The sequence below is a fragment of the Oryctolagus cuniculus genome, chromosome X (genome assembly GCF_964237555.1).
Source record: "Oryctolagus cuniculus chromosome X, mOryCun1.1, whole genome shotgun sequence".
Taxonomy (NCBI): domain Eukaryota; kingdom Metazoa; phylum Chordata; class Mammalia; order Lagomorpha; family Leporidae; genus Oryctolagus; species Oryctolagus cuniculus.
Window position 1 is genome coordinate 90,916,020 of NC_091453.1, and position 24,042 is coordinate 90,940,061.

At 47.9% G+C, this 24,042-nt stretch overlaps 1 pseudogene; it reads left to right on the forward strand.

The window, feature by feature from the left end:
• The first annotated feature begins 246 nt into the window (after window positions 1-246).
• LOC100342332 (high affinity cAMP-specific and IBMX-insensitive 3',5'-cyclic phosphodiesterase 8A pseudogene) lies at window positions 247-2,235 on the forward strand (annotated as a pseudogene).
• Window positions 2,236-24,042: the final 21,807 nt, after the last annotated feature.

A 24,042-nucleotide genomic window follows, 5' to 3' on the forward strand; every position in this document is an offset into this window, starting at 1 on the left:
CAAGGGGTTGCTCAAGCTCAAGCACCTCTCCCTTTTCCCTCCCTTCCTCCCTCTCTCTCTCTTCCCCCTCTCCCTCTTTCTCCCTCTCTCTCTCTTTCTCTCTCTCCTGCCTCCACCCCTTCCCTGTTCCCAGTGATCCTTCATCCTCATGCACGCTACCACAGCCACACCCACCATCCTCACCTGATGCCCAAACCGCTGAGGCCACCTGACCTTGAACCTGACCCTCCAAAACTGTAGCAGTAGCTGACATGCAGTTTGGTCCCATGAGATTTCATCAAGATCAACTTCAGGTACTTTTGTTGTTTACCAAAGAAGATAACCAGTGTAATGGACTGTTCAGGGCATGTGAAAAAGCAGGGTTTAAATGGGTCACCAAGGAGGCCCAGGCTGTGCCGGCCTGTTTCCTGGACAAACATCATGACATCATCATCATGGACCACAGGAACCCCCGACGGCTGGATGCAGAGGCACTGTGCAGGTCTATCAGATAATCCAAACTCTCAGAAAACAGTCATTGTTGGTGTAGTACACAGGATGGATAAGGAGGAACTGTCTGTGATGCCCTTCCTTCATTGCTTCTGGCTTCACCAGGAGGTATGTAGAGAACCCCAGCATCATGGTCTGTTACAATGAGCTGCTGCACCTGGAGTTTGGAAAGCTGTGGTTGCTGCTGAAACTCAGGGCTTCTAACTCACTATTCACTGCATTAAAGAAAAGTCAAGAAGAAATTGAAATTACAAATGAAGACCACATTACACAGTAGGCAAATCCTGCATTTGAAACAGCAATGGGCTATCAGTCAGGTGAATTAATAGGAAAGGAGTTAGCAGAAGTGCCTATAAATGAAATAAAGGCTGACTTGCTGGATACCATAAATTCGTGCATCAGGATAGGCAAGGAGTTTATATGCCAGAAAGAAAAGTGGAGATAATATACAACAAAATGTGAAGATAATACCTGTTATTGGACAGGGATGAAAAAGTAGACACTATGTGTCCAAAGTAGACACTATGTGTCCATTATAAGAATGTGCAATGGCAACAATAAGGCTGAGGAAATACCTGAATGTGTTCAGTCTGACACTGATGCAGAGACCCTGACAGGCAAACATGAAGACAGGAGGAAAGGCTCACTGGACGTCAGAGCTATTGCCTCTTGCACAAGTGAAGTGTCCAGCCAGAGACGCCATTCTTCCATGGCCCGTGTACATTCCATGATGATCGAGGGACCCATCACCAAGTTGATCAATATTATCAATGCTGCCCAGGACAGCAGTCCCATGCCTGTGACAGAAGCCTTGGAACCCCTGAGAACCACTGAATTATATTCTCCACAGTTAGTGTTAAAGATGATGACCCCCATGCCAATGACCTTGTCAGGGGCTTAATGTCTGATGGTTTGCTGAGGCTGTCAGGGAATGAATATGTCCTTTCAACAAAAAGCCTCCCACAGGTCTCAAGGAGTATGATCACTCCCGCCCTTCCAAGGATAGCTCCAGCCATGGAAGAAGAAGAAACCTGGGACTTCAACATTTTTGAACTGGAAGCTGCCACCCACAATAGGATTTTGATTTTTGATTTTATCTTGATCTCAAAACCTTTGCTCCTTTGGAATCTGTGAATTCTTAAACTACTCTGAGTCAACATTGAGATCCTGGCTACAAATTATTGAAGCCAATTACCATTCTTCTAACCCCTACCACAGTTCTACACATTCTGCCGATGTGCTTCATGCCACGACCTACTTCCTGTCCAAGGAGAGGATAAAGGAAACTCTAGACCCAACTGACGAAGTGCCTGCCCTCATTGCAACCACCATTCACAGCGTGGACCACCCTAGGAGAACCAACTTGTTCCTGTGTAACACTGGGAGGGAGCTAGCCATCTTGCACAACTACATCACTGTGCTGGAGAGCCACCATGTGGCCTTGGCCTTCCAGCTGACCCTTGGAGATGATACGTGCAATATCTTTAAAAACATGGAGAGGAATGACTATCGGACATTGCTCCAGGGTATTATCAACATGGTCCTGGCCATGGAGATAACAAAGCAGTTTGAGCACGTCAGCAAATTTGTCAACAGCATCAACAAACCCTTAGCAGCACTAGAAGAAAATGCGGAAACTATGATAAAGGTCATGAAGCCATGAAAACTATGCTCAGAACTCCAGAGAACCGAACTGTAACCAAACGAATGCTGATCCAGTTTGCTGATGTGTCCAGTCCTTGTTGACTACTAGACTACTGAGTGGGCTGCATGCCTCGCCAAATAATATTTTTCTCAGACTGATAAAGAGAAGCGGCTGGACTTGCCTGTGGTGATGCTGGTGTTTGACAGGAATGCCCACAGCATCCCCAAATCCCAGACCTCCTTCGCTGACTACTTCATCGCCAACATGTTCGACTCTTGGGATGCCTTTGTGCACCTGCCTGATTTAATGCAGCATCTTGACAACAACTTTAACTACTGTAAAGGACTGGATGAGATGGAGCTGCTGAGCCTGCAGCCACCTCCAGAAGAGTGTGGGAAGGAACCGCTCTCTCCCATCAATGGGAATCCCTGAGGGCAGCCAGATCTCCTTGGTCTCTTCAATATTAGGCAGAACTGTCCTAGTCCACAGGGCCTGTGAAAGTGCATGGGACCCTCTGCAGCCACCATCTGATGCCACTGCCATCCAGCAAAATTTGGCCACAAGAGTAGGGGCCAGGGCTGGCACTGTGGCATAGCAGGTAAAGCCGCTGCCTGCAGTGCTAGCATCCCATATGGGCACCGGTTCGAGTCCTGGCTCCCCCATTTCCAATCCAGCTCTCTGCTGTGGCCTCGGAAAGCAGTAGAGGCTAGCCTGGGTCCTTGAGCCCCTGCACCGGTGTGGGAGACCCAGAAGAAGCCCCTGGCTCCGGGCTTTGGATCAGGGCAGCTCCGACCATTGCGGCCGCCTGGGAAGTGAACCAGCAGGTGGAAGATCTCTCTCTCTCTCTCTCTCTCTCTCTCTCTCTCTGCTTCTCCTTATCTCTCTTTGTAACTCTGACTTTCAAATAAATGGATAAATCTTAAAAAAAAAAAAAAAAGGAGTGGGGGGCCTGCGGCAGGAGCTCTGCAGAGTGGGCCCCGGGCACCGCAATTTACATCACCTGCCCAGTGAGACAGTGCTCCCTGCACTCAGAGACATAGCTGCCCTTTCACATCACAGAAGGTGCAATCACTCACTTTGCAACGCTACTGAAAGTGAGTTCTCTTTAAAAATGTAGTAGCAAATGAAAAATAAAAAGGAAATTCTGAAGTTGATTATTGCTATAAATTATTAAAATGTTTTATTTATTTTGAGTTCAATATTTTCTATGAATTTAAAAATACTTCAGGGCCGGCGCTGCGGCTCACTAGGCTAATCCTCCGCCTAGCGGCGCCGGCACACCAGATTCTAGTCCCGGTCAGGGCGCCGGATTCTGTCCTGGTTGCCCCTCTTCCAGGCCAGCTCTCTGCTGTGGCCAGGGAGTGCAGTGGAGGATGGCCCAGGTGCTTGGGCCCTGCACCCCATGGGAGACCAGGAAAAGCACCTGGCTCCTGGCTCCTGCCATCGGATCAGCGCGGTGCGCCGGCTGCAGCGGCGGCCATTGGAGGGTGAACCAACGGCAAAGGAAGACCTTTTTCTCTGTCTCTCTCTCTCACTGTCCACTCTGCCTGTCAAAAAAATTAAAAAAAAAAAACTTCAAAGCCAAAGCCAACTTCAAATGCCATGATCAAATTTAGATGACTGGTATCCATTAAATATGTGTTTTGAGGACTTATTTTCCTAATGAGAATTTAAAATATTATAGAATGACACATTTTTATTGCACTATAGAAACATTTGTGTTTGTTAAGCTGTTTTCTGATTGATGCTAATTGGAAGAAGCATTTTGCCAGTGTTATTCCAGGGAGCAGAGGAGATGGTGTCTTCGAATGGAAGACACAGGGCTCTGGAACACCCTGGCACACCATAAGCTTTGCAGCGACACCCCAAATAAAATTACACTTGCCTCAGTTTGCAAAGAAAAGTTAGGACTTAACACTTTTTCCTAAAATTTATATGTGAATTTCCAGAAGTCTGCCTTATTTTATACTGTTTCTATAAAATATTCCCTACAAAAACAAGAGCAAAAATGGAAGATTTAATGAATTGACTTTTTTTAAAGAATTATCTTATTTATTTGAAAGTCAGAGTTACAAAGAGAAGTAGAGCCAGAGAGAGAGGTCTTCCATTCCACTGGTTCACTCCCCAAGTGATCGTAATGGCCAGAGCTGAGCTGATCCGAAGCTAGGAGCCGGCAGCTTCTTCTGGGTCTCCCACATGGGTGCAGGGGCCCAAGGAGCTGGGCCATCTTCTACTGCTTTCCCACACCATAGCAGAGAGCTGGATTGGAACAGGAGCAGCCAGGACACAAACCAGCGCCTATATGGGAGGCAGGAGCCGCAGGCCGGGGATTTAACCCACTGCACCACAGTGCTGGCCCCCATATTGTCTTTTTCTAATTTTTTAAAAGATCTATTTATTTATTTACTTGAAAGGCACAGTGAGAGAGAAAGAGGGCACGAGTTAAACAGAGGGGGAGATCTTCCACCCATTGGTTCACTCCCCCTAAATGCCTACAACAGCCATAGTTGGTTGGACCAGGCTGAAACCAAGAACCCAGAACTCTATCCAGATCTCCCACGTGTCCTAGGAAGGACCCAAGCACTTGCATCATTATCTGCTGCCTTCCCAGGAATTCTAGCAGGAAACTGGATCAGAATCAGAGTAGCCATGATTGGAACCAGCACTCTGATATGGGATGCCAGCATCTCAAGCAAAAACTTACTCTGTTTCACCACAGTACGTGTCCCTTTTTCTAATGTTTAGTGTCCAGGTTTTTTGGTCTCAGAGCATTTTTTAATCATGTTGCTTTTACTGATAATTTGTTTTATCTCTAAATAATAATGGAATTAGAACCTGGACAAATCAGCAAATATGAGTGCACCAAAATGAATGGAAAGGAAGAATATTCTTAACACATGCAAAATGATCATCACTCTTTTTTTTCAATTGACTTTGTCAGCTTCTTTTGAGGCCTCTAACTATGACTTTTTCTTTTTCAAGATTTATTTATTTGAAAGGCAGAGCTAGAGAGAAAGAGAGAGAAGAGAGAGAGAGAGGTCTTCCACTCACTGGTTCACTCCCCAGATTACTGCTAAGGCCGGAGCTGAGCTGATCCTAAGCCAGGAGCCAGGAGCTTCTTCCAGGTCTCCCACGATGGTGCAGGAGCCCAAGGACTTGAGCCATCCTCTACTGCACTTCCAGGCCATAGCAGAGAGCTGGATCGGAAGTGGAGCAGCCTATACTTAAACTGGTGCCTATATGGGATGCCGGTACTGCAGGTGGCAGCTTTACCTGCTACGCCACAGTGCCAGCCTCAGGATCATTGCTCTTTTTTAGGCACAGCTCTTTGAAAGGAGGAAAAGAAAATCTCAGCACATCAATTATTACAAATAAGATTAAGATAAAAGGCTGATGTACGGGATGTTCATTCAAATGGCCTTAGCAGTTATAACATAGATCTGGAGGGAAGCCAAGAAGTTAAATTTGGAACATTTTATCCTCTCTGAATATAAGAAAACAAATAAATAAAACACTGAGTTAATGATCACCATCTAACTACCTAGAATGAGGGCCTGGTATATTGCAGTCTGACATGGACAGAGAAGTAACTGTGAGTTTCTAGTCAATGAAAGCAGGAGGCAAGTAGGATTAAGGAAACACCCTGGAACTCTCTTGAGTCTGACACTGTGGAGGGTTGTTCTGTCCTGAACTGAGCACTGTGAATATTCACTCATGGTTTCTGTCTTACCCTGCAACAGTTCTGGGAAGTTGTCTTTTGAATTATGCTGAGTAAGAATCCATTTGTTCATATCCTAAAAGAGTTTCCTGTTGGTCTCTTCTTTAAACTGAAGGAAAGTGATCTGATGGCATGTAGGACCAAAGTGGGTGTCCAGTTAAACTGGTGGTACAACATGGAAATCTTTGACAAACCTTAAAGCCATTGCTTGGAATCTTGTGGAGAAGAAAGAATTTGGTGTAGTTCAAAGTTGAATATGCATTTGAGGAAGTTAAAGTGTTACTGAAGCTCTTGAGGGTATCAATTCAGGCATCTATGGATGCTGGAAAAATCTGGGATCTGGGCAGACCAGTGCAGAGAGGAGTGTCACTTCCGGGATGGAGAGTGTGTGTGAACTAGGCTCCTGTCTGGAAAAGAGCACCACGGGACTGCATTTTCTGCGACTGATCTTAGGCGCATCCTGCTGCACTAAACTGAAAGTCAGCCTCTCAGACCTTCCTTCCTCACAAGAGATCAAAGCTATGGAGACTGGATTGAACTGGACTTCAGAATTTCAACTGGAAAGAATGCATTGAGGGGCAGGTGCTGTGGCACAGAGGGTTAAAGTCCTGGCCTGAAGCACCGGCATCCCATACGGACACCAGTTCAAGTCCCGGCTGCTCCTCTTCCGATCCAGCTCTCTGCTATGGCCTGGGAAAGCAGTAGAAGATGGCCCAAGTCCTTGGGCCCCTGCACCCGCATGGGAGACCTGGAGGAGGCTCCTGGCTCCTGACTTCAGATAGGCGCAGCTCCGGCTGTGGCGGCCAACTGGGGAGTGAACCAGCGGATAGAGGACCTCTCTCTCTCTCTGCCTCTCCTCTCTCTCTCTCTGTGTAACTCTGACTTTCAAGTAAATAAATAAATCTTAAAAAAAGAATATTCTTCCTTTCCATTTATTTTGGCACACTCATGTTCATTGATTTGTCCAGTGCTTGGTAGAGGAGACATTAAGGCAGCACATCATTCAAGCTGCAGCATGGGTGTTATTTGCTTCTTTCAGTAAGTGTTACAGAGAGAATCAAGAACGAAAAGGAGCAGAGGGGCCGGCGCTGTGGCATAGTGAGTAAAGCCGCTGCCTGCAGTGCCAGCATCTTATATGGGTGCAGGATCGAGTCCTAGCTGCTACACTTCCGATCCAGCTCTCTACTATGGCCTGGGAAAGCAGTGGAAGATGGCCCAAGTCCTTGGGCCCCTGAACCTCTGTGGGAGACCCAGAAGCTCCTGGTTTCTGGCTTTGTATCGGCCCAGCTCTGGCTTTTGTGGCCATCTGGGGAGTGAACCAGTGGATGGAAGATCTCTCTCTCTCTCTCTCTCTCTCTCTCTCTCTCTGCCTCTGCCTATCTGTAACTCTGTCTTTCAAATAAATAAATAGATCTTTAAAAAAAAAAAAAGAACAGAATGGACATATTTGGAAAATTCACAGCCTGGCCAGGAAAAGGAAGAAAAAAATTTTTTTAGGACAGGAAGGTGTATTAAACAAACTACTTGCTAAGGAGATTAGCTCTCAAGTGAAAGATAGCCACATGCCAATGGAGAAAGTAAAGGGAGAATGACCCTGAAGACATTTCAGGTATCTTCCAGGCTAATCCGCCCATCACAGTCCTATCAGAGATTTAAAAGTAGAAGTTTTTCTCGAGGATCTTCCAGGGAAGAATTCTTTCAGGAAACATCCTCACAGCACCCTGCTCACCTAGTTTTCCAATGGCATGATCCATATTCTGGTTTGCTGGCAAAGTGCCCCAGGGTTGCTGCAACTGGGGTTCAAGTAGAGTGAACCTGGCTGGATGCACACCTTGGCATTAGCCACCTGATACTGGTTTTGCAGGCATGAAAAAAGCAAGAGAGTTCTAGAGTCACAGATTCCACCAACATTTCAAAGGAAAGTCTAGGAGGCCCGGGAGAGCTGTGATGCCGGTTCAGAGACCTGATACCGAGGTGTGGGAGCAAAGCCGCAGTGGAGAGTTCAGACAAGTAGAAGTACCAGCAACATGAGACCCGCACTGAGGAGAGCTGCAAGCATGTGCCAGGCAAGCTTGGGAAAGCTGCTGCCATCAGTGTGCAACTGCAGAGATGAACCACACTGGCAAAGACCAAGAGAGTCCAAGAGGCATGTAGGCCTCCACCACGATTAATAAGGATGTTTTGTGCAAAGTGTGGGCCCAGACAAAGGTTGGTCACAGGAACACAGTCACTGCAGAGTCTATACTATGGCAGTACCAAGTGCAAAAGTGCTGGGAGGGGGGGCAATTGGGGTTGTTGCAGACAGTCCCTACCAGGGCAATGCCTAGTAGAGCTGCAGAAATGAGACTCCAGCCCAAAGAACACTGAAGCATAGGTGGAAGCCAGAAAAGCCACAGGGCCAGAGCTGCCCAAATCCTTGGGAGCTCACCTTCAATAGAGTGTGGCCAGGAGGCTGGAATGGAGTTTCAGGTTTCCATGTGTTCCCTGCTGTGTTTTGGGATTGTTCAGGACCAATGAATCCTTTCTATTTTGTTGTGTCCCCTTCTGAAATAGAAGTGTATAGCCTGTGCCTGTCCTACCATTGTGTCTTGTATGGAACTTGTTTTTAGTTGTACAGGGGTCACAGATTAATGGAGTTGCCTTGAGTCTCAGGTGAGACTTTGCATGAATTCTGAAGCAAGTTAAAATCTTGAGCCTTTTGAATGATTGTACATTGAACTTGAGAAGGACACGGGTTTTGTGGTTCCAGGGACAGAATGCTGTGGGGTTTGAATAGGGTTTGGGTCCCTATACTTGCAAACATTTTAAACACCAAAGTCCTGTTGATGGTTAATGGATTACTGTTACTAGCTAATGGAATAAAGGTGGGTGCTTGATTCAATTATAGTGATTAGGAGGTAGAGCTAGTGAAATGTTCCTGAGTGACAGGGGCATGCCCTTGGCAGGTCTTCTTGAAAGGGGGTTGGTTACATAAGCAGAGTTGAACTTAACCACTTTCTCTTCTTCCTGGCTCTCCATACCTGCTCTGCCATCGCCATTGCCATTGCCACCCTCTGTCAAAAGCCTCACTAGTGGTGTCACCCAGTTTTGGACTATGAACTTCCAAAGTGTGAGGCAAAAGAAATCTTTTTCCCTGAGTAACTTCTCTTAGGCATTTTTAAGTTAAAAAAATCTGACTATTACAATTTTGTTTCCATTTTCATTTATTTAAATAATTTTTAAAATTTTCTTCTTAATTTCTTCCCTATCCCATTAGTTGTTCAGGAATAAGTTGTTTAATGTCCATGTATTCATGTAGATTCCAATGGTTGTCTTGTTACTGATTTCTAGTTTTATTGAATTATACTCAGAAAAGGTACTCAGTATGATTTCTATTTTTTCTAAAATAGCAGTAGAAGAACTAAGACAGGAAGTTACTGGGTTCCGATTAGGCCAGAGGAGGGGGTCCTCACGGTAAGGATCATGCCGAGGTGGGAAAGGAATGCACAGACCTCTTGTCTCTCCACGAGCGCATGCCGAGGATAGACCACGTGAGCACAGACGGAGAAGGCAGCTGCTTACGAGCCCTGGGGAGAGTGCTCACCAGACACCGCGTCTGCTGGCACCTGGCTCTTCCACTGCTTGGCCTCCATGGCTCTGAGGAATGCTGTGCCATAGTTTAAGCTGCCCAGTCTATGGAGCTTCGTTATCGCTGTGTACAAGACAAGACAGCACAAACACACACACACATGTGTTCGGTAGAAATGGAATGGCTGCAAATCCTACTGTACAACGTACCTGATTTAACTGAGCATCAGGTTCCCAGACTGCTATTTGTGTGTGTCTTGTTGAGATGTCTCAGAAGGTTGATTACATTCCTAAAGTTTTCCAGGAACTTTCACACTTGCATGTCGCTGGAAATTACTCTGCTGCTTAAACAGAGTTCCTGGTTCATACAGTAGTCTGAGGTACGCGCGGATAACCTGCCCTCCAATTTGTTGAGGGTTAATTAGATTTTCTTCACTGTGCTTGGCAGTATTTTCTGTATGGTTTAAAATGCTGTGGAATATTTTTGTAACAAACCGGGTCTGCCCCGTGTCTCATTTTAAACTGCAAGAGCACCAGGTTGGGAGGTGCAGTGGAGAAAGCAGCCACGTTGGTTCCAATCTGGGTTGGGTCGGGAAACTGCGTGTGATTTGGGTGGCTAGTGTAGGTCCTTCTGCCTCAGGCTACGTGCCCTGGGAGCCCGGAACATAAGCCCTCAAGCACAGGACTCCCCAGGACAGGAGCTGTGACAAAATCCATGTGGTGGATCTGTGCTCCCCTGTGGATCAGTGACAGGGCCCTCAGACAGTGACATGACGACATCCGCTGCTTCCGTGGGTGTTCCCACTGCACACTGTAAGCCCACGGCCCTGACCCCAGACCACATACCCCTGCCAGCACCCGCAGCACAGTGTGGCTCTCTGGGTGCTCTGTACAGTGGAAGCGCTGGTGTTGTTTCCCTTAGGATGACAGAGCAAGTGCAATTCTTGCACCTGAAGCTCTACAGGGGTGCGCTGCAGAAACTTCCTGGGCCTGCTGTAGCCAGGCAACAAAGTGACGAAGCGGCGAAGCCACTTGCTATCTAGAGCCAGGAACATACTTTTGAATTGTTCAAACACTATCTACAAAGTCAGGAACAAAATCAGAAGCCAGGCACATTATTCTGATTTTCTGTGAAAAGCGTTACACGTAATACCGAGAAGACATCAATATCTAGGAGGGAGAGTGAAGGTGGTTAAGCAGTCTCCTCCTGTTGCACTGTATCAGAAGGTTTCTTGAGTGGGGGTCTGAATGGCCAAATGTGGCTACAGCCTGGACCAGACCAGCACGCAGAAGTTCTGCCAGAGAGTCTGGAGTAGAAAGGTGTGAGCACGGGAGACTCTAAGGAGAGACCCACAGGGACCTGTGGGAGTAGAAAGGTGTGAGCATGGGAGACTCTAAGGAGAGACCCACAGGGACCTGTGGGAGTAGAAAGGTGTGAGCATAGGGAACTCTAAGGAGAGACCCAGAGGGACGCGTGTGATAGAATGGTGTGAACAGAGGTAACTCCAAAGAGAGACCTGGAGAGACCTGTGTGGGTAGAATGGTGTGAAGACAGGAACTCTAGACCCAGAGGGACCTGTGTGGATAGAAAGGTGTGAAGACAGGGAACCCTAAGGAGAGACCCAGAGGGGTGTGTGGGTAGAAAGGTGTGAACACGGGAGACTCTAAGGAGAGACCTGGAGAGACTTGTGTGGGTAGAAAGCTGTGAGCATAGGGAACTCTAAGGAGAGACCCAGAGGGACCTGTTTGGGTAGAGAGGTGTGAGCAGGGGGACTCTAAGGAGAGACCCACAGGGACCTGTGCGGGTATAAAGGTGAAAGCAGGGGGAACTCTGAGGAGAGACCCACAGGGACCTGTGAGGGTAGAGAGGTGTGAGCAGGGGAGACTCTAAGGAGAGACACAAAGGGACGTGTGGGAGTAGAAAGGGGTGAGCAGGGGGACTCTAAGGAGAGACCCAGACGGACCTGTGCGGGTAGAGAAGTGTGAGCACGGGAACTCTCTGGAGAGACCCAGAGGGACCTGTGTGGGTAGAGAGGTGTGAGTAGGGGAACTCTAAGGAGAGACCCAGAGGGACCTGTGTGCGTAGAGAGGTGTGAGTAGGGGAACTCAAAGGAGAGACGCAGAGGGACCTGTGCGGGAAGAGAGGTGTGAGTAGGGGAACTCTAAGGAGAGACCCAGAGGGACCTGTGTGCGTAGAGAGGTGTGAGTAGGGGAACTCTAAGGAGAGACCCAGAAGGACCTGTGCGGGAAGAGAGGTGTGAGTAGGGGAACTCTAAGGAGAGACCCAGAGAGACCTGAGCGGGTAGAGAGGTGTGAGTAGGGGAACTCTGAGGAGAGACCCAGAGGGAGCTGTGCGGGTAGAGAGGTGTGAACACGGGAACTCTCTGGAGAGACCCAGAGGGACCTGTGCGGGTAGAGAGGTGTGAACATGGGAACTCTAAGAAGAGACCCAGAGGGACCTGTGTGCGTAGAGAGGTGTGAGTAGGGGAACTCTAAGGAGAGACCCAGAAGGACCTGTGCGGGAAGAGAGGTGTGAGTAGGGGAACTCTAAGGAGATACCCAGAGAGACCTGAGCGGGAAGAGAGGTGTGAGTAAGGGAACTCTAAGAAGAGACCCAGAGGGACCTGCGCGGGTATAGAGGTGTGAGCAGGGGAACTCTGAGGAGAGACCCAGAGGGACCTGTGCGGTTAGAGAGGTGTGAACATGGGAACTCATAGGAGAGACCCAGAGGGACCTCTAAGGAGAGACCCAGAGGGACCTGTGCGGGTAGAGAGGTGTGAGTAGGGGAACTCTGAGGAGAGACCCAGAGGGACCTGTGTGGGTAGAGAGGTGTGAGTAGGGGAACCCAAAGGAGAGACGCAGAGGGACCTGTGCGGGAAGAGAGGTGTGAGTAGGGGAACTCTAAGGAGAGACGCAGAGGGACCAGTGCGGGAAGAGAGGTGTGAGTAGGGGAACTCTAAGGAGAGACCCAGAGGGACCTATGCAGGTATAGAGGTGTGAGCAGGGGAACTCTGAGGAGAGACCCAGAGGGACCTGTGCGGGTAGAGAGGTGTGAACACGGGAACTCTAAGGAGAGACCCAGAGTGACCTGCGCGGGTAGAGAGGTGTGAGCAGGGGAACTCTGAGGAGAGACACAGAGGGACATGTGCGGCTGGAGAGGTCTGAGTAGGGGAACTCTAAGGAGAGACCCAGAGGGACCTGTGCGGGTAGAGAGGTGTGAGTAGGGGAACTCTAAGGAGAGACCCAGAGGGACCTGTGCGGGAAGGGAGGTGTGAGCAGGGGAACTCTAAGGAGAGACGCAGAGGGACCAGTGCGGGAAGAGAGGTGTGAGTAGGGGAACTCTAAGGAGAGACCCAGAGGGACCTGTGTGCGTAGAGAGGTGTGAGTAGGGGAACTCTAAGGAGAGACCCAGAGGGAGCTGTGCGGGAAGAGAGGTGTGAGTAGGGGAACTCTAAGGAGAGACCCAGAGGGACCTGTGCGGGTAGACAGGGGTGAGCAGGGGAACTCTAAGGAGAGACCCAGAGGGAGCTGTGCGGATATAGAGGTGTGAGCAGGGGAACTCTGAGGATAGACCCAGAGGGACATGTGCGGGTAGAGAGGTGTGAACACAGGAACTCTAAGGAGAGACCCAGAGGGACCTGTGCAAGTAGAGAGGTGTGAGTAGGGAAACTCTAAGGAGACATCCAGAGGGACATTTGCGGGAAGAGAGGTGTGAGCAGGGGAACTCTGAGGAGAGACCCAGAGGGACCTGTGTGGGTAGAGAGGTGTGAGTAGGGGAACTCTAAGGAGAGACCCAGAGGGACCTGTGTGGGAAGAGAGGTGTGAGTAGGGGAACTCTAAGGAGAGACCCAGAGAGACCTGCGCGGGTATAGAGGTGTGAGCAGGGGAACTCTGAGGAGAGACCCAGAGGGACCTGTGCGGTTAGAGAGGTGTGAACATGGGAACTCATAGGAGAGACCCAGAGGGACCTCTAAGGAGAGACCCAGAGTGACCTGTGTGGGTAGAGAGGTGTGAGTAGGGGAACTCTAAGGAGAGACCCAGAGGGACCTGTGCGGGAAGAGAGGTGTGAGTAGGGGAACTCTAAGGAGAGACCCAGAGGGACCTGTGCGTGTAGAGAAGTGTGAACACGGGAACTCTAAGTGAGACCCAGAGGCTTTTCCTTTCCTCCGTTGCTACAACTCAAGGGCTCTTAGGCAAGGACACAAAGCAACCTTCCCTGTGTTTTCTGTCCCAGTTGGTCCTGGTGAAGGACTTCTTGCTCTTGAATTTCCTCATAAACCGAACACGTCCGTGACAGCTGGGTCTCCATCCGTTCTGATCTCTGCTGAGACTTCCACGACTTGACCTTAGGCTGCCGCGCTCCCCGCTCTCCTTTCTCCCTGGTGACCTGTCTTTGATGACGCAGATCTGCTTAATTGCCGATGAAAATCACTGGAAACTCCTCAGGACCCTTACTCCAAGATCTGTCCTTGAAATGCACAGAGTTCTTCAAAACTGCCTCTATGTTAGCTGAAAAGGCCAGAAGGAAAGCCCCACCGTCCCCATATGCTGTTCTCTAGGGCACGAAGCTCCTCCTGTCTTGCGGCATCCACAATAGCTGTGCTGTCATCCATCATTCCTGTAGGAATCTCCATAGTGGATTAGCTGGATGGTGAGCGCCCACTTCCGCCCGCCCTCCCCGCAGACCATTCCTCTGTACTCCTCCCAGCCAGAGCCTCCTGCCAGCGGACAGTGGAGCCCTGCCAGGCCATGCAGGAGGCCTCACCAAACTTAGGCCCGGCTCCCAGGACGCATGCAGCCGGCGGGATGCATGGAGGGGCCGGGCAGGCGTCCTGGGTGTTGGATCACTCCCCTGATCCAAAACCAGGTGACAGGAGCTTCTGCCAGGGGCCCATGGAATTGGCACCTCTTCTACTGCTTTCCCAGGCCATAGCAGAAAGCGGGATCGCAAGTGGGCCAACTGGGACTTGAACCGGCGCCCACATCGGATGCCCGCACTAGCCTTTACCCCCATTGCCACACCGCCGGCCCCTCAGTGTGCTAATTCTTATCCAGACCTGCTGAATTAGAAACTCTTGGGGGTATCTGTAAGCAATCGTTTAACAAGCCAGCTGAAGTTTGAGACTCATAATCTACAAAACAATGTAGTAAAAGTGTGGACTGCTAAATTAAGCAATTAAGCACGAGTTTATCTCTCATACTTGTGCATAACCTTCAGTCAAAGTAGAATATATTCGTTTCTCAAGTATTTTTTCCATGACAAAATAAAACAACTAGGAGGCCAGTGCCATCTGGTGACCAAATTCAGAACTGCAGTTTGGTTATCACCTTTTTTTTTTTTTTTTTTTTAACTAGCATGCCTTTTAAAAGAGCATGTTCATTTATTTGAAAGGCAGAGAGAAAAGGAGGGGGACCAGGACTGAGATGGAGAGAGGAGAGGGGATGGGAGGGGGAGGAGGAGGAGGAGGGGGAGGGGAGAGGGAGAGGGAGAGGGAGAGGGAGAGGGAGAGGGAGAGGGAGAGGGAGAGGGAGACTCCTACCTACTTGGTTCACTCTCCAAAGGCTCTCAACAGCCGCGACTTTGCCAGGCTGAAACCAGAAGCCTGGAACCCACTCCAGGGGTCACACTCAGACTGCAGAGACCCAAGGAGCTGACACATCACTTATGGCCTCTGCGAGCGCATGCTAGCAGGCAGTTGCAAGGGAAGCAGGGTCAGGACTCCAATCCCAGGACTCTGATACGGGGTGTGGGCCTTCCAAGTGCGTTAACTCCTGTGCCAATGCCTGCCCCTGGCTATCACGTTTCAGTAGAAGACCCAGGAAGGAGGGAGGGATGGAGAGGAGAGGAGGATCCCCCCTGGGGAAGCCGATGGGCAGAAATTGCCTGGGCATTGGTTGGCAAAGGAAGCAATCATTAAACAGTGAAGTAGGCAGAGCCCACAGGTCACGTGACAGGGCAGAGCACATGTGCACCTGTGGCTGCTTAGTGGCTAGAGACACAAAGCTGTACATCACCTCCTTTCCATGTCACAGTTCACCTTTTCAATACCGACAATTCTATTTTTGCAGCGTTCATTTCATAAATCAAACCACAGCTCGGCTTACTGTGCTTCATATTTTTATCTTCCTTATCTGGCTAAGATCCGCGTCCGTGCTCGCCCAGACCTTAAGGACACCCCCACATGCTGAAGTGACCACTTCCTTCTTTCTTATCTTAAAATACGTTACTCACACTCCGAACTTCATATGTAGGCGGCTGCAGCGCTGTGCTGACCTCTCTGAGCTGGGAACGAAGCAGCTAGCGTCAGAGAGAACTGCCTCGTGTCTCCTTCCTTCCATGTCCTGCCCCGAGATAACCGAGCGGTGTATTTGGAAAGGGTCTGCACGTGCTTCTGTGGGCTTCTGCATACTGGAAAGATGACGTAGGTGTACATGTCCTAATGAAAATGCCTCTTGTTCAAAAGTTAGGCCATGTTGCACACTATATGCTGCGTCTAGCTTATATACGTGTGTATGTTGCTCAGTGCTTTTCGTTACATTTCCTTAATCTTGGCCTTGACTGAGGTCTTTGCCATATGGAGCTTGCCACTCATTTTTCTCTGAATTCTCCATAGGCACAGAGGGACGCGACTCCTTTTGCTCTGCTAGTTTCTTTAGTTGTCAGGCAGATTGCTTACGTCTCTAAGTTATCTTGCAAATGCGTCCTGTCCCATGTAAGACCCGCCCCTGGACCCTGATCAGAGCACTTCAGGGGTGCCCTTGTGGGAAGGGGTGGTAGTCAGGCAGCCACTCCGGACACATCAGTGCTGAGCTGTGCACGGTGCTCCCTGCCTTCAGGAAGGTGAGCCTTATCGGCACCTGGTGCTTCCTTCCGACATCCTGGCCACTGCCCTTGGAGCAATACATCTCTTCATGTCCTGGCCTCTGTGCTCTGACCCTGGGCCATTGCACCCACTGGCTCCAGGAGAGATCAGCAAGGGCTGCAGCCACTTCAACGTGGCAGTTCCTCACTTGAGTTAAATGCTTTAACACAAGGGAAAGGGAGGAAGTGGGGACCTCAGGCTGGGGTTATCCTTATTTTACTGAAAAGGGTGTTTTACAGCGACCATGGGAAAATGATGCTCTAACAGGCTGTCCATTGTGCCAAACTAATGCACCAGGATATTAACCATCCTGCTTGCACCCTCTTCCAACCGGAAGCTATGCGTTATTAACAAGTCGTGCACTGTCAATTTTGGGTACATCTTGAAGAGATGGACAGGTACTTCTCCAAGTGTAAAACATATCCTATTTTTTATATTTGAAAGAGTTACAGAGAGACATATGGACAGAGAGAGAGGTCTTCCACCCGCTGGTTCACTCCCCAAATGACCCGCAACAGCCAGTGCTGAGGTGATCCAAAGCCTGGAACCAGACGCTTCTTCCGGGACTCCCACATGGGTGCGGGGGCCCAAGGTCTTGGGCCATCTTCTACTGCTTTCCCAGGCCATAGCAGAGAGCTGCATCAGAAGTGGAGGAGCCGGGTCTCGAACTGGTGCCCATAAGGGAGGCTGGCACTACAGGCCACAGCTTTAACCCATTGGACCACTGTGCCAGCCCCAAAACAAGTTCTTTTAAATACTGACCACCCTCTGCCCACAGCGCTGACACGTCTCCCTGTCTCACACAGTATGAGCGATTATCTGGCGTTCATCAGTTATATTACTGGGAGTTTTCTCAAAATTGTCACTGGGTATTTATGTTGGTTTTTATGTACAGTCCCAGCAGAGAGTTTAATATTTTACCACCTCTCTGTCCATTAAGCGGTGAAACATATTAGCCCCAGATAGGCCATACAGGTTAGACACTGTCTCTAGGTTTCACACACACTTTATTTTTCAATTTTGCGATGAGGATGATGGGGACAGGTAGATGGATAGGCAGCTACACAGCCAGCTATGAAATCAGTAAAACTCATTGTTAGCGAGACATGTGCTAAACAATACGCCCAAGCTCACTGACTCCCCCGACCACTGAGCAGAAAAATGTGGGCACTCTGTGTAATACAGCCTGTGAGTTCCTGAGCATTCATTTACCAGATTCTTCCTCTGGGGAAAGTGACGCAACTTCTCACCACCCAGGCTCCCTAAACTGTGATTCGCCAACAGTGCGAGTGGCTTGAATAGCTGTAAGGTGAAATCAGGCAAAGCATAAGGTCGCTATTGGTTCAAGTCCTGGTGCAAATGTCAAGAACTTTTCAAAGGTCACCTTCCAGAGAGAGGGAGCGACAGCCTCTTTCACAGAAGCCTTGTTAATGTTTCAGGGACCAGCTCGATCGTGTGGTTCCTGCACCGGGTCTCCTGGCGGAACAGTTCCTCTCTGTAGTCAATATCCCGTTGGGAAGAACGCATGTGGACACAGGTCTGGGGTGGGCTCAAAACATCATTCTGTGAAGCCGATCACCTCAGAGGAGGCTTATGGGTGGACTTGGGTAGAGAAAGCGAGAGAAGTCTCCCCCTGCTCCTGACTTGTCGCGACCACCCTTGAAAAGCACAGTGCTCTCTGGGGCCACAATGAAGCCCTGTAACACGGAAGCCGTGACCCATTTCTCAGAGACTCCTGATGGGAAAGAAAGAGCCGAAAACCTATAAAATGTCTAGCACAACGTAGGACTTGCACAGATGTGTGTTCCTGCTTGTGCTGCATCCTCCCTCCCACGAGAGAAATGACCTCTGATCAGCCCAAGACTACACCTACTGTAGCGTAGGGCTAGAAATGCAGCCACGAAACAGAAAGTCACAGGGATTTGCCAAACGCAGAACCTGTGGTGGCATTTCTCTGTCGGGGGGATGAATTAAGTGAGGAACTTTGAGACAGGGAAGAAAAGAACAATTGGACTTTATTTCAGGTGATTTCCTGTCCCCTTACTGTCCTCCAGGTTTGGTACCCAAGGAGCACTTTCCAATTAAACCCTTGAAAAAGGTCATCGAAGCAAAAAAGCAACAGCTGGACCCAGTCTCTCCAGGACCTCGAGTGAGCCCCGTCGCCTGCGCTCTCTCCAGCCCCAACTCAGAGCACTGGGCACGGCATGGGCTTTAGGGCAAGATACAGCTGCACCTGCACTTGGACCTTTAGGTGAGGGGTCACAGTCTTGAGTAAGCAATTTCCACTCTCTGAGTCTCTGTCTACTCTGCAAGACGAGGATATATTGGATTTATGATGAAAACAAAACAGGGAAACACCTTCCGTTTGTGCTAAAAGGAACCTGGGACGGTAGCTGCCCCTCAGAGTTGCCGTGCAGATGAACACACTGAGGGCAAGGCCCAGCACCTTCTGGCACTGAATACACTTCTCAGTATTGTGATTCTCATTGCTCCTCCCACCACTCAGCAAGAGAGCATGTGGGCAACTTGGCATTGTCAGCTGATGTGACTGTGCCGTGTTGCTGCGACCACACCATGGAGGGCAAAAGACTGGCTGATACACATTTTAAAGGAAGACTCTAGAAAGTGCATGAATAGACTCAGATACATAATTAGAGTGAGACAGGTGGAGCTTTCTCCATCAGTGTCTTGAGATGCAGGGTCCTAGAAGGGCACAAGTGCATACGCTAGGCTGATGCTAAAAAGATTTGTTTGTTACCTATAGAGCCTGTCAAATAGACAAGGTGCTATAGAGAGTGATAAAAGTAGCATCTATGTGCTCACTACCCCGGTTAAGCAATGAACTGGACAAACGCTTCCAGCCCACACCTTAATTGTACATTTCTTTCCCTGCCCCCATGCGATGTGTCCGAATACCCATAAGAACGTATCTTTCTCTCCATGTGTTGTGTTATAGGCCTGTCGGGAGTGAGAACATTCTTTAAGATTTCATGTCTAGGTCCTGGAGGTGGGGGGTGGGGCGGGGATCCATGCTGGCTGAACGGTGAGAAGCCACAATGACCTCAGCCACATGCAGATACAGAGAAACACAGTGAAGAACCCAGTTCCCAGAGGGCTGAGGAGAGTAGATTTAAAACAAGACCCATCTCTGCTGCCTACAAGAAACGCACTTCACAAGTAAAGCTACGCACAGCCTGAAAGGAAAAGCCCGGAAAGAGGAATTCCAGAAATAGAAATGAAAAGGGAGCAAGAGTAGCTACACTCATATTACACAAAGCAGACTTTAAGGCAAAAACTGTTAAAGGAGACAGATCAGGACGTTAGGTAGTAGATTAAGGGAACAATGAGACAAGAAGATGTGACCGCTGCAAACGTATATGCACTCAGTGGTAGTGCACCGAATTTTATAAAACAAACATTAGGGGGCCGGAGCTGTGGTGCAGAGGGTTAGGGCCCTGGACTGAAATGCTGGCATCCCATATGGGCGCCAGTTCGAGTCCCAGCTGCTCCACTTCCGATCCAGCTCTCTACTATGGCCTGGGAAAGCAGCAGAAGATGGCCAAGTCTTTGGGCAACTGCACCCGTGTGGGAGACCCGGAGGAGGCACCTGGCTCCTGGCTTTGGATTGGTGCAGCTCGGGCTGTTGCAGCCATTTGGGGAGTGGGCCACCAGATGGAGGACCTCTCTCTATGTCTCTACTTCTCTCTGTGACTCTGTCTTTCAAATGCATAAAATAAATCTTTAAAAAAACATTAAATCTAAAGGGAGATAGCAGTTCCACTACAACAGATGTGATCACAGCAAACATATATGCACTCCATGGTAAGGCACTGAGTTTTATCAAACAACTGTTAATGGATCTAAAGGGAGATAGCAGCACCAATACCACAACAATGGGGTATTCAACATCCCCCTTTCATCAATGGACAGATCAAACCACTCAAACAAATCAGCAAACAACAGAGCTAGCCTACACCACAGGCCACATGAACCCATTTGTATATACAGAACATTTCCGTATGTATTCCCAGGAGTTTCATCCCCCAGCTGAGAATATACTTTCTTTGCTTAATGCAGGACAAATTCTCTAGGCCAGGCCATACAGTAGGCCACAAAACAAGTCTCAAGACATGAAAAGAAAAAGAAATCTTAGCAAGTGCCTTTTCTGACCACAGTGGAGTGAAGCCAGAAAGTAACGAGACAAGAATCGATAGAAAAAAAAAGGCAAGATGGCGGAATAGGAAGGGAGCACACTGATAGTCCGGGGAGAGACAGTTTAATAAAAGTGGAGATACTGCAGGTTCAAGGAAGAGTAGGGGAGGAAACAGCAGAAGAAACTCTTCCGGAATGAGTGATTCACAGTGGACCTGTGTGGAGAGCGTGGGAGCCCACAGTTCGGGACACCAGTGGCAGACTCAACACACCAGCGCTGGAACGCGAGGTGAGCTGAACCTCAATAGCCCGAGACACCGGCAGGCAAGCGGAGAGAGGAGACTAGAGGGAACGACCCCCGGGGCGGGGGGCGGGGGGGAAGTTCACCAGGCTAACTAGAAGAGAGAGAGGAAAAAAAAAGTGACTGATACGGACACGGGTTTCTCTCTCTCTGCTCACTTCTCAAAGGCGAGCAAGACAAAGAGTAGGCACCATCTTGGACATACGTCATAAGCAGAGCGACCTCTGGTCTGCACCGGCCCTGAGCCTAGCAGAAAAACCTGACTTTGGGCGGGGTGAATTTTCAGATTAGGAGCTAGTGAATTTGTGGTGCTACTGAACTGAGACTGTGAAAAAAGAGATGGTGGGGGAGAGAACTCACAGAATTCACGTGATTACTCTCCAGAGACGCTACAATTCTGTAACTTTGGCAACCCAGTGGGAGACTGAAGGAGAATTTGAGCCCACTCTGAGGGCAGAACAGATTCCCTGTGTGGTCCTTGGGAAAGAGCTTCCAATCTCTGGCTCCTGTGGGTATATCATTTGCCTGCTAACTACCTCCAACTTCGTTCAGCTGTGCGGAATTACTTCACTTTTGAATCAAAAAAAGAAAGAAAGAAAGAGAGAGAGATCTACCACGCCTATCCTGGGAGTGTCACCTTTGGCACACCAAACAGAGCTCTCAGGCCACACCCATCTCAAGCCTCTAAGGCTCCATCAAAAACAGACAGTCCACTTAATCTAGAGTCATAGTATAACAAGAAAAAGCACCACAGTGAAGAAACCAAATATCTCCAATATGCCAAATAGCAAATGCAAAAACCGAGGTAATAAAAACAAGGAAGTCACTATGACGCCCCCAAATGAAAAAGACACCCCAATTCAAGATTATGAAGATGATGAGATAGAAGAAATGCAAGAAGCAGATCTCAAAAAATTGATAAGAACATTAAGAAGTTCTCAAAAACAAATTCTGGAACTACACAAATCCTTAATGGACAAGATAGAAAATCTCTCTCGTGAAAATGAAATATTAAGGAGGAATCAAAATGAAATGAAACAGCTAGTAGAACAGGAAGCTGTGAGAGTGACGAGAAATCATAATGAAGTGAAGAATTCAATAGATCAAATGAAAAACACATTAGAGAGCCTTAAAAACAGAATGGGTGAAGCAGAAGAGAGAATATCGGACTTAGAAGACAGAGAACAGGAAAGGATACAGTCAGACCAAAGAAAAGAAGAGGAAATTTGAAATCTAAAACATATTGTCGGGAATCTTCAGGATACTATTAAAAAACCCAACATTCGGGTTCTAGGAGTTCCTGAAGTCATGGAGAGGGAGAGAGGATTAGAAGGACTTTTTAATGAGATATTAGCAGAAAATTTCCCAGATTTGGAGAAGGACAGAGACATCCTAGTACAGGAAGCTCATAGAACCCCTAATAAACACGACCAAAAGAGATCCTCACCACGACACGTTGTAATTAAACTCTCCACAGTGAAACATAAAGAAAAGATCCTAAAATGTGCAAGAGAGAAACGTCAGATTACTCTCAGAGGATCTCCAATCAGGCTCACAGCTGACTTCTCATCAGAAACCCTACAAGCTAGAAGGGAATGGCGAGATATAGCCCAGGTACTAAGAGAGAAAAACTGCCAGCCCAGAATATTATATCCTGCAAAGCTCTCATTTGTGAATGAAGGTGAAATAAAGACTTTTCATAGCAATCAGAAATTGAAAGAATTTGTCGCCACTCGTCCAGCCCTGCAAAAGATGCTTAAAGATGTGTTGCACACAGAAACACAGAAACACGGTCATCAATATGAAAGAAGGTAAAGGAAGGAAACCTCACAGCAAAAGATCACAGGGAATTCAAAGCATATATTAGAACTTATCTTTGGCAAATGGCAGGGCAAAGTTACCACTTATCATTAGTCACATTGAACATTAATGGCCTGAACTGTCCAGTTAAAAGACACCGATTGGCTGATTGGGTTCAGGAACAAAACCCATCTATTTGCTGCTTACAAGAAACACATCTTTCCAACAAAGATGCATACAGACTGAAAGTGAAAGGCTGGAAAAAGATATACCATGCCAACAGAAATGAAAAAAGAGCGGGCATAGCCATCTTAATATTGGACAACATAAACTTTACCACAAAAACTGTTAAGAGAGACAAAGAGGGACACTATATCATGATTAAGGGATCAATTCAACAGGAAGATATAACAATTATCAATGTATATGCACCTAATTACAGGGCACCGGTTTATTTAAAAGATTTGTTAAGGGACTTAAAGGGAGACTTAGACCCCAATACAATAGTACTGGGGGACTTCAATACTCCACTCTCAGAAATAGACAGATCAACAGGACAGAAGATCAACAAGGAGACAGTAGATTTAAACGACACTATAGCCCAAATGGATCTAACAGATATCTACAGAACTTTCAATCCTACAGCTAAAGATTTTACATTCTTCTCAGCAGTACATGGAACCTTCTCTAGGACTGACCACATACTAGGCCATAAAGCAAGTCTCAGCAAATTCAAAAGAATTAGAATCATACCATGCAGCTTCTCAGACCATAAAGGAATGAAGTTGGAAATTAGCAACTCAGGAATCCCTAGAGCACACGCAAACACATGGAGATTGAACAACATGCTCCTGAATGAACAATGGGTCATAGAAGAAATTAAAAGAGAAATCAAAAATTTTCTGCAAGTAAATGAGGATAGCAGCACAACATACCAAAACTTATGGGACGCAGCAAAAGCAGTGTTAAGAGGAAAGTTTATATCAATAGGTGCCTACATCAAAAAATTGGAAAGGCACCAAATAGATGAGCTTTCAATTCACCTCAAGGATCTAGAAAACCTACAGCAAACCAGACCCAAATCTAGTAGGAGAAGAGAAATAATTAAAATCAGAGAAGAAATCAACAGGATTGAATCCAAAAAAAATTACAAAAAATCAGCCAAACGAGGAGCTGGTTTTTTGAAAAAATAAACAAAATTGACACCCCATTGGCCCAACTAACTAAAAAAAGAAAAGACCCAAATCAATAAAATCAGAGATGAAAAAGGAAACGTAACAACAGACACCACAGAAATAAAAAAGAATCATCAGAAATTACTACAAGGACTTGTATGCCAGCAAACAGGGAAACCTATCAGAAATGGATAGATTCCTGGACACATGCAACCTACCTAAATTGAACCAGGAAGACATCGAAAACCTAAACAGACCCATAACTGAGACAGAAATTGAAACAGTAATAAAGGCCCTCCCAACAAAGAAAAGCCCAGGACCAGATGGATTCA